At 37.8% G+C, this 12,397-nt stretch overlaps 1 long non-coding RNA gene across 1 annotated transcript in view; it reads right to left on the minus strand.

The window, feature by feature from the left end:
- Window positions 1–2,413: 2,413 nt before the first annotated feature.
- Window positions 2,414–12,397, minus strand: part of LOC133264756 (uncharacterized) — a 43,926-nt gene continuing 33,942 nt past the window's right edge. Inside the window, exon 4 of the long non-coding RNA XR_009741761.1 lies at window positions 2,414–2,676. This is a non-coding gene — a long non-coding RNA (uncharacterized LOC133264756). The remainder of the gene's footprint in view (window positions 2,677–12,397) is intronic.

The raw sequence follows: 12,397 nt of genomic DNA on the forward strand, positions 1-12,397 counted from the left end.
TATATTTTAAGGCTGGAAAGCACCTAAAGATCATCCAGTTCAACCCCCCCTACTATGGGCAGGGATGCCTCATACTAGACCATGTTGCCCAAGGCTCTATCCAACCTGGCCTTGAACACTGCCAGGGATGGAGTATATACCACTTTCTTGGGCAACGTGTTACAGAGCCTCGGCACCCTCACAGTAAAGAGCTTCTTCCTTATACCTAACCTGAACTTCCCCTGTTTAAGTTTTAACCCATTTCTTCTTGTCTTGTCTCTACACTCCCTGATGAAGAGTCCCTCTCTGGCATTCTTGCAGGTCCCCTTCACATATTGGAAAACTGCTATTAGGTCTCCAGGCAGCCTTCTCTTCTCCAGGCTGAGCAGCCCCAACTTAGCTTGTATTCATACAGGTGCTCCAGCCCACTTATCATCCACATGGCCCTCCTCTGGACTTGCTCCAAAAGTTCCATGTCCTTCTATATAGAATTTGGCATTCCCATTACTATAACTCCTCATTGTTCATGCAGGTTTTTTTTAAGTTGCAGCCTATTGCTAATTGCTACTGCTAATGTATGAAAGCATCCCCTCAGTTTACAGATGGAGATCCCACTCATCATAGGAATTTCCAAATTTCAGGCTGTACATTGCTAAAGCAACCTTCATTTTACAGGCCTAAAATTTCCTTGTGAAGTTCAAAATAAGAATGTCAAGAACTTATTTTGCTGTTTGTTACTGCTGCTCAGTGACCAAGTAAATGTTTTATTCTGTAACTATACATGCATTAGTGATATCACTCAGCAGTGATGCTAACAGGAATTAGGAAGCCACTGGGCAGTTCCAGAGTATCGCTTTTCTTTTTTTTTTTTTCTCTTCGATCTGACCTTCCCCAGCAAAAAGCTTTCCTATTTGCATGGAGAAATGTTTTCAGGATATGCAGGCCACACAGTAATGTCATTTCAATTGTATGGATTTACATGGCCTCATATGCTATTTCTTTTGACTGTCACAGGCAAAAATCAAAATGTGTAAACTTAATGCAACTTTTTTATGAATACTTAAAACATAATTGCATCTTCTTTATGGGTCTTCTGCTAGCTTAGTGTCATTAAAATTCATTTTTATGAATGTGCAGTGCAAAGAAAAAGCTGCTAACATGTCACAATAAACCAACTGCCTGAAACCCTGCAGAAAAAAAAAAGAGGTAACATTTGCCTTGTACCTTCTAGTTTATGAGAGAAGATATCTAGAAGCAGCTGTAAAATGGTCATAAAATAAAATTGGAATTTATATCAAAATCACTCTTAATACCTTCGGGCTTTTCTATCTCTGCATAGTTTACTCTGAGAGATTTAGTGGTAGAATTTTATGTTGGTGGGCTGAAAGTTATAGTGGAGTTGTCAGTAATACTACCTCTTTTTAGTGTGTCTGCCTATATATCAGTCTATTTATTTTTAAATAGCAAGATAGTAACCCTCAGAAGGTGCAATATGAAAATGCTATTGACAACAGCTGAACAGTCATAGAGCTGTTAACCATCGTTAATGAAAATGCTGTTGAATGCAAGCGTTTTTAGGGGTTTGGGTTTATTTTGTTTTTTGTTGTGTGGTAGAATACTTGTACACCACCCTTCCTAACCACGTTCCCCACAGACACTGTTCTGACTTCTACTTACAACTTCTGTTGAGAGATTTCTTTAAAAAATAAACCAAACCAAGCAGTAAAAAAAGCAGCATGAGAAAATGCAATATTCGCATACATGCTGAATGAATTATGAAAGCAGTTTTCACTAAGGCATTTGAAAAAAATGTTGACCTTAAGTCCTCTTCTGACATAAAGGTGTGTATGTGTACATGTATGTAATAAGTGCAAGAAGCATGTTTATCAAAATTGCAGGAGTTTCATTAAAAAAAAAAAAACAAAGCAAAAACAAAAAAAACCCCACACACAGAGAAAAAAAACAAACAAAAAAACCCCACAGAAAATGTATTGTAAATGCTAGCATCTCACTCTGGGTCCTGTCTCATGAGTAATAACATGACCTAGTAATTTCCACCCAGGGAAGAAAAGCAAAACTAAATGAAACCAAACCACCATTCACATAAAATGTAAGGTTTGTTTGGCATCAAAACCATGAGATTTTTACTTCCACACTCAAATATGATGCTTCCCAGTGCTTGGTGAAGTTTTACAACAAACATTTGCACAGCTTTACAACTTGTCAGCTGAGTCTCAAGTCTAACCTCAATACTTTTTAAGCTCAGCTTTTATCTTTTCTCCACAAGCTTGTAAAAATGTATCATTACAGAACTCAAACAATGAAGATTCCTGTTCCCAAATGGCCTAGAATTCCAAGGAAAAAATCTGTACTGGTAACTTTTAGGTAAGGGGATTCCCAGGAATAAGAGAAATATGAACTTATACAACCAAAGTACAGTCTGAAATTATTTCTTATTTGGAAAACAAAAAGTGCAGATGTTGAATGTATTTCCATTTCTTTGATTACTACTTTGTACAGTGCTGTATAAAACAGATTAGTAGAGAAAACTGAAATGAAGTAAACAACAAAAGAAAATAAAGAACAATTACCCACAGTTGTTTACAGTATGTTTACACAGGGAACTGTCAGGCATCTTCTTTTGATTAGAGCAGAAGAATCTTATTTCAATTTCATGAAAATTAGAAAGACAGAATTCTGCAAGGCATAAAAACAGATGATGAGTTACAAAATCTCAACAAGTTACCTGATCTGGAGCAGTCCTACTGCTACTTGCTTCCCTGAGAACACAGGCTACTCCAGCATGAACTAGAACATCTTAGCCTAAACCACTGATGACCATCACCTGATAGTAATGGTTAACAATGACAGACATACACCACTGCTAGGTTGAGCTCACATCCATAATGCTACAAATCTGAGGACTGCCTGCTGCTGACTAATGAAATATAAACTCTGCAGTTTTCTGGACGTAACTGCTTCCAAGAACAATGCCAAAACTTGATCGTAATACTTTCTCCTTATTTCCAGCCTCCCCTTTACATCTGTATCTATGGACTCTGTTTTAAGATACACTGCAATGGATCTTTTATAAACAGGTCATGATAGGTCATGACATATTTGTTGCACACAAAAAAAGTCATGAAAATTTTAAGCTTTTATAAAGAACTACTGATATCTTTTCTTTCTGGGGAAGAAAGAAAGATGTGGAAGAGGGCACCACAACAGCAGCTGGAAGCAGGGATGCTAACATTTGGTGCTGTAAGATCTCTTAGCACAGAGAATAACTAGAGCTTGAGGTAGCCAACTTTATGCATAGTACTTGGAAAAGAAGCTTAAATTATCTTGTGTCACACATAGCAATATAAAATTTCATAGTCTTTTAGATTTGGTAGACCTGCAGCACTATCGACCGCAACAGGCCTTGCTACTGTAGAGAAGATTTAGGAAGCCCAAAGATACAGTAATTAGGCTGATATGAGACTATATCAGGGAAAGCCATAATCAAACTTTTTATTACACTGGGCTTTGCTTTGGGGTCCTTAAACACTGTCTGAACTGATGACAGAGCTACAGGCAGTTTAAGATATAAAGCAAGAACAAAACCTGCAGAGCTTTCTTTTCAAGAGATTAATTTCTACTGGGCGTAGAAATGCTGGGTTTGAGTTATCCTAATCCTCTTGAGCCACTACATGCCTTTAATGAAGTGTGGACAAAGCCAGGCAGTGCTTAAGAAACAACAGAAGAGACTCTGTAAAACAGTTCCAAGCCCACAGAGGATGACACATTTCTTGTTAAACAGGTTTAAAATGTCTAAAAAAATTAATCAAATCTAAATGGGATTTACATTTCCCATGACCAAAAAGTCTGATGGCTTTTGCTTACCTACAGGGTGACCAGGTCTAACTTTAACCAGAATTTGATGCAGCCTAATAACCTATTTGATTGTCTTGGTTGAGATCAAAGCCAGCTACATAATATATTCCTAAGGAAGTATATTTTGTACCAGTTGACTGTTACCACCCATGTATTATACCATCTGGAAGCAGGCTGGTAGCTTATAAAAAACCTCAATAAAAAGAAGAAAAGCTGCTAAGTGGTCTCAGTATGTGCACTAAACTATAAGAGGTTTCCTTAAAAACCTCTTGTTTGCTTTACTATAAGCTGAGACTATAGGAAAATATGTTGCAGGATGGGGCAAAAGTAGTAACTTACTGTAAGAAGTTTTTTGTTTTTTTCAGAGCAAGTAGATTCCATACAGTTAAAGCAGAATCATGCTGGAGAGAAGCAGGATGCCAACTGTTTTCAGGCTAAATCAGCAAAGAAAACTTAGGCATCATACTCCAATACCCAATAGCAAGGTTCCCTATTATCCACTGAAGTCCTAAGCTGAGTCTGCAGTGGCCAGTGTCTCAGAGACATGCAGAAAATCAGGGACCTTAAAAAGAGGATTCACATAAGTATGTGGGTCTGGCTATCTGATATTCAGTGAGGAGGCCCAACATCAACTTTTGGTAATTAACTAATTCCACATCCAAGTCCACACTAACAGAGAAATATGCATTTCCTCTGAAGAGTTACAGTTGTGACTCCTCTCCAGAGGTGGGAAGCTTTCCTCCCTCCTCCCACTCAACCAGAGGAGTGAGAAAAAGAAAGTCATGTTTAAGCTGAGTTGTACCTTGTTCTGCAAGAAATCAAGGGGACCACTCAAAGAAAACAATGCTACTAAATGTAAGAAGACATGACAAAGACCAGCCATAAACCTAAAAATCTTCTTCAGATTTGTTGTTATAAAATAAGTTCATCTGCAAGTAATTTAATTTAGTTATTTGAGAAAAGCACAGAAATGCTCTGCACAGCATTAGGTGTCTAAGGCCTATCACAAAAGCAATCAGATCACTCTGGAGACCAGCTGTGCATCAAGCAGATTGCTTTTATCTAAGTGATAAAAACCTTGTAGACTGTGAACAATACGGGGCATAAAACATAACATTTTTAATGAACAACATAAAAGATGAAAAGAAAGAGCACAAGAAATGGCAATTCAGTCAGAAGATGGGGAAAAGGAGCCTCCCTAACATGACATTTTATAGCAAGTGGGTTTTGCAGGAAGCAGATTTTAGAGGGGCAAACAGTATTTTTCTCCTCTAATTAATCCAGTTGAGGTACCTTGCAAATCAATCAAGAATGTTCCAGCATCAGATGACTGAACCTAAAGAACCAGCATTAATGTATTCTGGACCCATTTCAGAATGAAGATAAGTCACTGAAACTCCATTAATTTCAATGAAGATGCAATATTGGCCTTTTTACTGTAATCTTCTACATCAACATGAAAGAAAAAGCATAAACCATTAAGCATATAACTGCCTTTTTATTTTATTTCTTTTATGAGGCTCCAAGTAGGACATTAACAGCAGATTATATCTTTTGTGAGCCATCTAACAGGCCTTTAACAATGGAAGGGTGCCCAATAAATAAAATAATTATTATTACTACTACTTATAGTTGGCCAGCCAGCACCAACTGATAAAATTTTAACATTTGGAAAGTCAAGAACTACTTCAGCATTCTGTATATCAAACTGTCCTCTTCGAGTGCTAGCATTGTTTTCTTCAGCCCAACCCAAACACAACTAAAACTTTATTTCACCATGTAAATTTCTTTCTACTTCCTAGAGCAGAGCAACCATGTTTTTTTGCACCTGCACTTACACCACAGCAGGGGACTCCAGAATGGCATACATTCCTGTGAAATCTGACTCTTGGGCACAGAACATTAAGCCAGGACGTCCAGGTAGGTTGCTGTGTGATGTGTTTCCATTGGTTAGTTAGGTACAGGTGAAAAGCAACCAGCATCTACAGGAGAGCAAGTTTTCCAGCTTTTTAACCAGATGTTGATCATTACCATTGACATCAACAAACACAAAAATCTGCTATAGTGCAGAGCTAAATAAAGGAGGACCTGCATGTGAGAAAAGATATAGACAGACACTGGAAAACATGAAGTAAAAGGAAAGGGAAGGATAAACTTTTGAGCCATACATGTTAATCATCTTGATGCTTAGCATGTCTGTGGCTGCCAAAGAGTAGGAAGGAGATACAAGAGTACCTCTAGTGTCCCAGAACACGTCCATCATTAATATATTTGGTTTCTATGACCCTAATGTTGCCTGCAGTAGTTGGGACTATATGCCCATCTATGGCTTCAGAAAACACCGAGTCTAGAACGCTGCCCAGAATATTTTGGATGACAACAAGCCCAGAGACTAGTGGAGATACAGCTTCACAGACCTTCATGAGTTAGCGGTCTTATCAGACCTACCAGCACTGAACTATTATGCCATAAAGTATTAAGAATCACACATGGATAGATTCCAGCATCTGATGCAGTACAAAAACATCTGTGCTGCTTCTCCACAGCTTTTCAGTTTTAAATACAGATTCCATGCCCCAAACCAAAATCTACCATTGACAACCTATTCTGGCTGATTTCAAGGTCTCAAAAACCCTGCAAATGTATGTCAAAAAACAGTCAAAGCACAGCGGTGTCAGTTTCCTGGTGGCAGGCTCCAAGTATTAGAGAGCAGCTGAAATACACTTCTTGTTCACACCACAAGATTGTAGACTCAGAGATAAACATAGCAATGCTTTCTTATGTAGTTATGGTCTTGTACTTCCTGTATCTGTCCAGTATTAAGTTTCCCATTGTTTTTTTCTTGTCCTGCAATCTTGATAGCCACAAGCTCCTACAATATGCTGGTGTAGGAGGATCGCTATGGACAGTAAAAGGCAGTAGGTTTCTCTCTTCTTTACGTACAACTTCTATTATAGATCTGAGAATGTGGTAAGCAAACCAAGGAAAAGCTATAAGGGACTAGGTGGTGACTGTTGCAAAGGCTTTTGACTAAGCGTGATGCCTGACAACGCCAGTGATGATCAGTATCAGAAAAAAGAAAAAAAAAAAAAAAAAGCAAGCCATTCTGAAGCCACCCTAAAAGCAGCCAGTGATGGGTGAAACAGAGACTCACTTTGGAAAGGTCTATCACAGAAGATGTGGCTAAAGAACAGAACAGCAGCATATAAGTACAAATTAACAAAACCTAAATTATCTACAGTTCAGTAGTCTAGAAGTCTAGAAAAGAGGCCTTATTTGTGATGGGGGCAGACACCAACACACACAACAAACGACACCAACCAAAAGCCATCACAAAACCCAACCAACAAACCAAACCACACACACAAAAAACCACACCGCCACACTCACCCCATTAGGTAAAGCAGTAACAATCCGACTTCTGTGACAGAGAAGGAAAACAATTCCCCCAACAAACTACATTGTACTACATAGATTCCCACTGTTCAAAGACAGCCTCATAAAATACCGTAGCTAAACACAGTAACCACATAATCAGATAACAGTATTGCTAATACAGCATATCTGACAATAATCCTTACAATAGCTATATATCAGCAGGCATAGCATAAAGCTTTCTGCATCAAAGCTTCAGTTTAGAGACAAAAACAACTAGTTTTCCTCATGGAAAGCCATATCAACACAGTAAATGCCTCCTTCACACTGCAGAGTCAAATTGGACTTTTTACTTATGCTGTTAAACTACAGAACTGTACCAACAATAGAGGCTATCAGACGCTGACATCTTACGTAGCAGAACAACATAATAAAGTCTATCCTTGGAAGCCTATATTGAAATTACTGAGGATTTGCAAACACCTAAGGGTACAAATATAATAAAAGTCTCAGCTTGATTTAGAGTTCCATAAGCTGCCATGACACAGAACATGCATGCAAACTCAAGATTTAATTTCTGAAAGAGGTCTGTGTGAAAACATAAAATTTATTTCCTGTGAACATTTATCCTACTAAAATTCACTCATTCACAGGTTCATGGAAGTCAAACACTGAAAACATATGACTAACTAAACCTAGAGTTCCCCTTAACGCTTAGGTGATATCCTTTTTTTTAGCACCAGTTGATGTGATCCCATCTTGTTTTTATTTCCCCATTTGAAAATCTATGGTTTGCACCAGAAATTTACCATCATAAAATCAGAAATCTGAAAGGTACCCCAGAGGATAATCTAATACACTGCTTGGACTAGCAATGGATCAATTGATCTCATGCAATTCTTGATTGGCATTTGTTTAACTTGTTCTTATGATCTTGTGACAGCAATGTTGTGCCAGCTTTGAGAGAAAACAATGATTGCAAACTGCAGCCATGACCAAATGGTAGCTGTGAAGCTACTACCAAGGATGGGCAAGTTCTTCAAAGCAGTAGGGTAAAGCTTTGCCCAATTCATTGCAGCAAGGTCACAAGACTGCGACTAAATTCTTTAGTTAAAAAAAGAGTCCAGATCCATCATCACTGCAGGTATGACTGATGAGTTCAAGGATGCAGCAGGGCAAATCAACTACTATACTGTTATCTTGCACATCTTGGGAAGACATTAAAGTCCACAACACAATATGAGGCATCTTTGAAGCTGGCCTGAATATAAGCAGCCTAATTCTAATTAGTAGTTCTGATGCTCTTAAAAAAACCCAACAAACAAAAAACCCCTCACAATTGAGGGAACATGGTACTGATATCCGATTGCTGTTCAGTTTGTCTGAGGAAAGACGCTTTATGCAACTTCATTATTGAAATGTTTTTCCAAGAGTTAAATTTTATACAGCAGTGATATTTAGTCAAGACTTGGACATTGAATTGAGCCTGCCACATTTGCAATCACTGCTGAACAAAAGATAACTCGAATGTAAGGAGATCTGGTACATCACTGGAATTGTTACAAGTAAAACAAGGACAAGGGGTAATGGGTACAAACTGGAACACAAGAGGTTCCACTTAAACTTGAGAAGAAACTTCTTCTCAGTGAGGGTGACGGAACACTGGAACAGGCTGCCCAGGGAGGTTGTGGAGTCTCCTTCCCTGGAGACATTCAAAACCCGCCTGGACGCATTCCTGTGTAACGTTATCTAGGTGTTCCTGCTCCGGCAGGGGGATTGGACTAGATGATCTTTCGAGGTCCCTTCCAATCTCTAGCATACTGTGAAAACTGTCTCGCTATTTTGCTGCTACTCATCATGGCATCAACACTGCAGTATGGATAACCTATGCAGAAGGAGCTTAATATGTCCAACAGTATAAAATATTTGTAAGAAAGCATGAGAAGTTCACATCTTGCAGAGATCTGCAACTAAACAAAGCAGTAACTTCACAACAATAAGTCAGTCATGGCCTGTTTACATTGCAGGTTCAGACTTTGCCAGTTGCCATATTTACAAAATCAGTTCTTCAAACCTGACTCAGGTACTGGATAAGCAGCTACAGAAAACAGGAGGCACGAACAATTCTGAACAGTGCAGAGTAATTGATAGTTAAATACACACTGCTAACAAATTAGCATGAATACTTAAAGTGAAGACCGCTTTACAAGGTTTCAGACAATCTATAAGCTCCTTTTCGTACCAGCATTTTTTACCAGCTTTGCTCTTTCTAGTCACTATTCAGTAGAAATTAGCTTTCCAAAAGAAAAAAAATCACTCTCAAATACTAGACTGATACTTTACAGGAGAATGATCCATTTTATCTGATAATTTGGCTTTTTCCTACTCATTAAATAAATTGTCCCTTTCAGACTTTATTGATAATAATCTCTCTCTCTTTTATAGTTTTTAATTGTGAATAATTTACAAGTAAGTGATTATGTTTATTTGACAGCCAAAATTCAAGATGCATTTTACTGGTTATTTGTTAGAAAAAGTTATCAGGCCACTGCTTTTACTCTGTTTACTGGCTGCCATTACACAGAACATGCATGCAAACTCAAGATTTAATTTCTGAAAGAGGTCTGCGTGAAAACATAAAATTTATTTCCTGTGAACATTTATCCTACTAAAATTCACTCATTCACAGGTTCATGGAAGTCAAACACTGAAAACATATGACTAACTAAACCTAAGTTCCCCTTAACGCTTAGGTGATATTCTTTTTTTTAGCACCAGTTGATGTGATCCCATCTTGTTTTTATTTCTCTATTTGAAAATCTATAGTTTGTACCAGAAATTTACCATCATAAAATCAGAAATCTGAAAGGTACCCCAGAGGATAATCTAATACACTGCTTGGACTAGCAATGGATCAATTGATCTCATGCAATTCTTGACTGGCATTTGTTTAACTTGTTCTTAAAGGTCTCACTTTTTTCAGGGCACCAGATCAAATGATGAGCGGTTTTTGTTGTTTATGGTTTGGGGCTTTGTAGTTTCTTATTTTTTTTAAATAAAATTCTCACAAGATCTCTTCATGCCCCATCCCTGGCAGTGTTCAAGGCCAGGTTGGACGGGGCATTGAGCAACTTGGTCTAGTGGAGGGTGTCACTGCCCATAGCAGGAGGGGTTGGAACTGCATGATCCTTTAAGGTCCCTTCGAACCCAAACCATTCTGTGACTCTATGATTCTATTCTAAATTCATCTTTAGTCAATATCTATTATCTTCTGTTCCATTCAGCATGCAAATTATTCTTGCTCTCTTCTCCAGCAGCTATTTGCATAGGTGAACACTGTTTTATCCTCCTTCTGCAGTCTTCTCAAAGCTAACCAGCCTTCTTGAGGCCCATTCAATATTCCAATAATCTCTGATCATGTACTCTGCTGTGTCTTCAGTAAGTCCTACTTGCAGAGAACCTAAATGTGGACATAATGATCCAGCTAAAACTTCTACAATACACCACTTGCTTTTCAGGTTATACTCCTATTTACATACCCCAGGATGACATTTTTTACAGAAATACGATACTGCTCATTTAGATTTGGTGCAAGACCCATTTAGACTCCCCAACAATATCCCCCCCCCCCAAGTTCTCTGCTCTGTGTGCCTGTATTAAACCAATTTTACAAACACGTATTTACAGAAGTGCTTTAATTTAATTTAAAACCTTCAGATAAATAATAAAAAACAAAAACAAAAAAAAACCCAAAACACAAAAAAACTCAAAAAAAAAAATTAAGATAAAGGCCATAATACCCTTTCATTTTATTTTTGCTCTTTTTCCAACTTCTTTCTCCTTGTTTTTATTAATGAAATCTTTTAAAACCAGGTTCATCTGGAGAGATAAACTGCTAGACTCAACTCACTTCATAAATTATCGTTCCTAATGATTGTTTCCTTAAAAAAAAAGGAGAAAAAAAAAAAGAGCATAGGAAAACAAAGGCAAAGCTGCAAAAACTCAAACAAAACATTTGGGGAACAAAACTCAAAGAAAACATACCTGAAGAGTATAACACACTGAAAAATTAATCTCAGATTCTGCACTGCAGTTGTGGAGAAGGTAAACATACATTTTAGATATGTGATAATGAAGCAAAGACAAAGATATTCCTTGCACTCCCATACAGACCAAAAAGTACTTCTTTTGAGAAGTTTGTTTAACTTGGCACCCTGTACATAGCTAAGACTGCTCAAAAGTCTGATGCACTCCAGAAATGGATTTTCTGTCATGGAAATAGCAACTGAGCAAATATGTCACATTACATTTCATCAAGGTCTCGGTACGTTAGGCACAAACATACCCTAAGTTGCAACAAACATATTATTTTCAAAAGTAAAAGTAGTAATAATAATAGTTACACCAAAACCCCAAACAAACCAAAACCAAACCCATAAACAGTCAAAAACTAAGGAATGATCAGAGGAACACTGTAGAATGCAAGAGGTTAGTTAAAAGCTGCTCTCTTTAAAATTACTGACTTAGCAGGGAAAAGTGCATTATTCCAAGAAAAACAGGACCTATGTTCTCTAGAACAATTTCTAGTTTCTTTATATCTGTGCTGAAACAGTGTAAAGCTAGACACAAAACTAAAAGACAATGCTATGAAATGCATAATTTCTGAAAGATTAATACTCTTCTTCCAGTAGGTCCTTGACCTACCTATTATAGATTACATTTGTCATGCAGACCAATAAGATCTGGAATTCTGTGTTGAGTGGACAAAACTTCAATGCTTTCTGAAAAAAATTGTGCTGCTTAGTGTCATCAGCATCTTGCTTCTGGTGTAATGTTTCTTGGTTTCAAGATTAATACCTCAGCTAGTGGAAGTAGTAGAGATGTATACACAGAAAACTTGTTCTTCACTGCCATTCATAACTTGCTGTTTTGGAAGCAGATCGATCAATCACAAGTAGGCGAGTGAGGGTGGATCAGAGATGGTGATGAAGACGCAGGGACCTGAAAGCTACCTTTACCTCTAGGCAGCAGAAGGGCAGCAAAACACCTGGCAAATGAAGACATCACAGTCCAAATAATTCTGGCAGTTAAAATCGTGAAGCAAAAAGTTGGGAGATTATGATATAGTGCTGGAATGTTCCTGTTGGAAAGGGACAGTCTTCCAGAC

This window comes from Pezoporus flaviventris, unplaced genomic scaffold (assembly GCF_033815535.1).
Source record: "Pezoporus flaviventris isolate CSIRO_AGI_PZ_B2104156 unplaced genomic scaffold, CSIRO_AGI_Pfla_v1 ptg000002l, whole genome shotgun sequence".
NCBI classification, from domain to species: domain Eukaryota; kingdom Metazoa; phylum Chordata; class Aves; order Psittaciformes; family Psittacidae; genus Pezoporus; species Pezoporus flaviventris.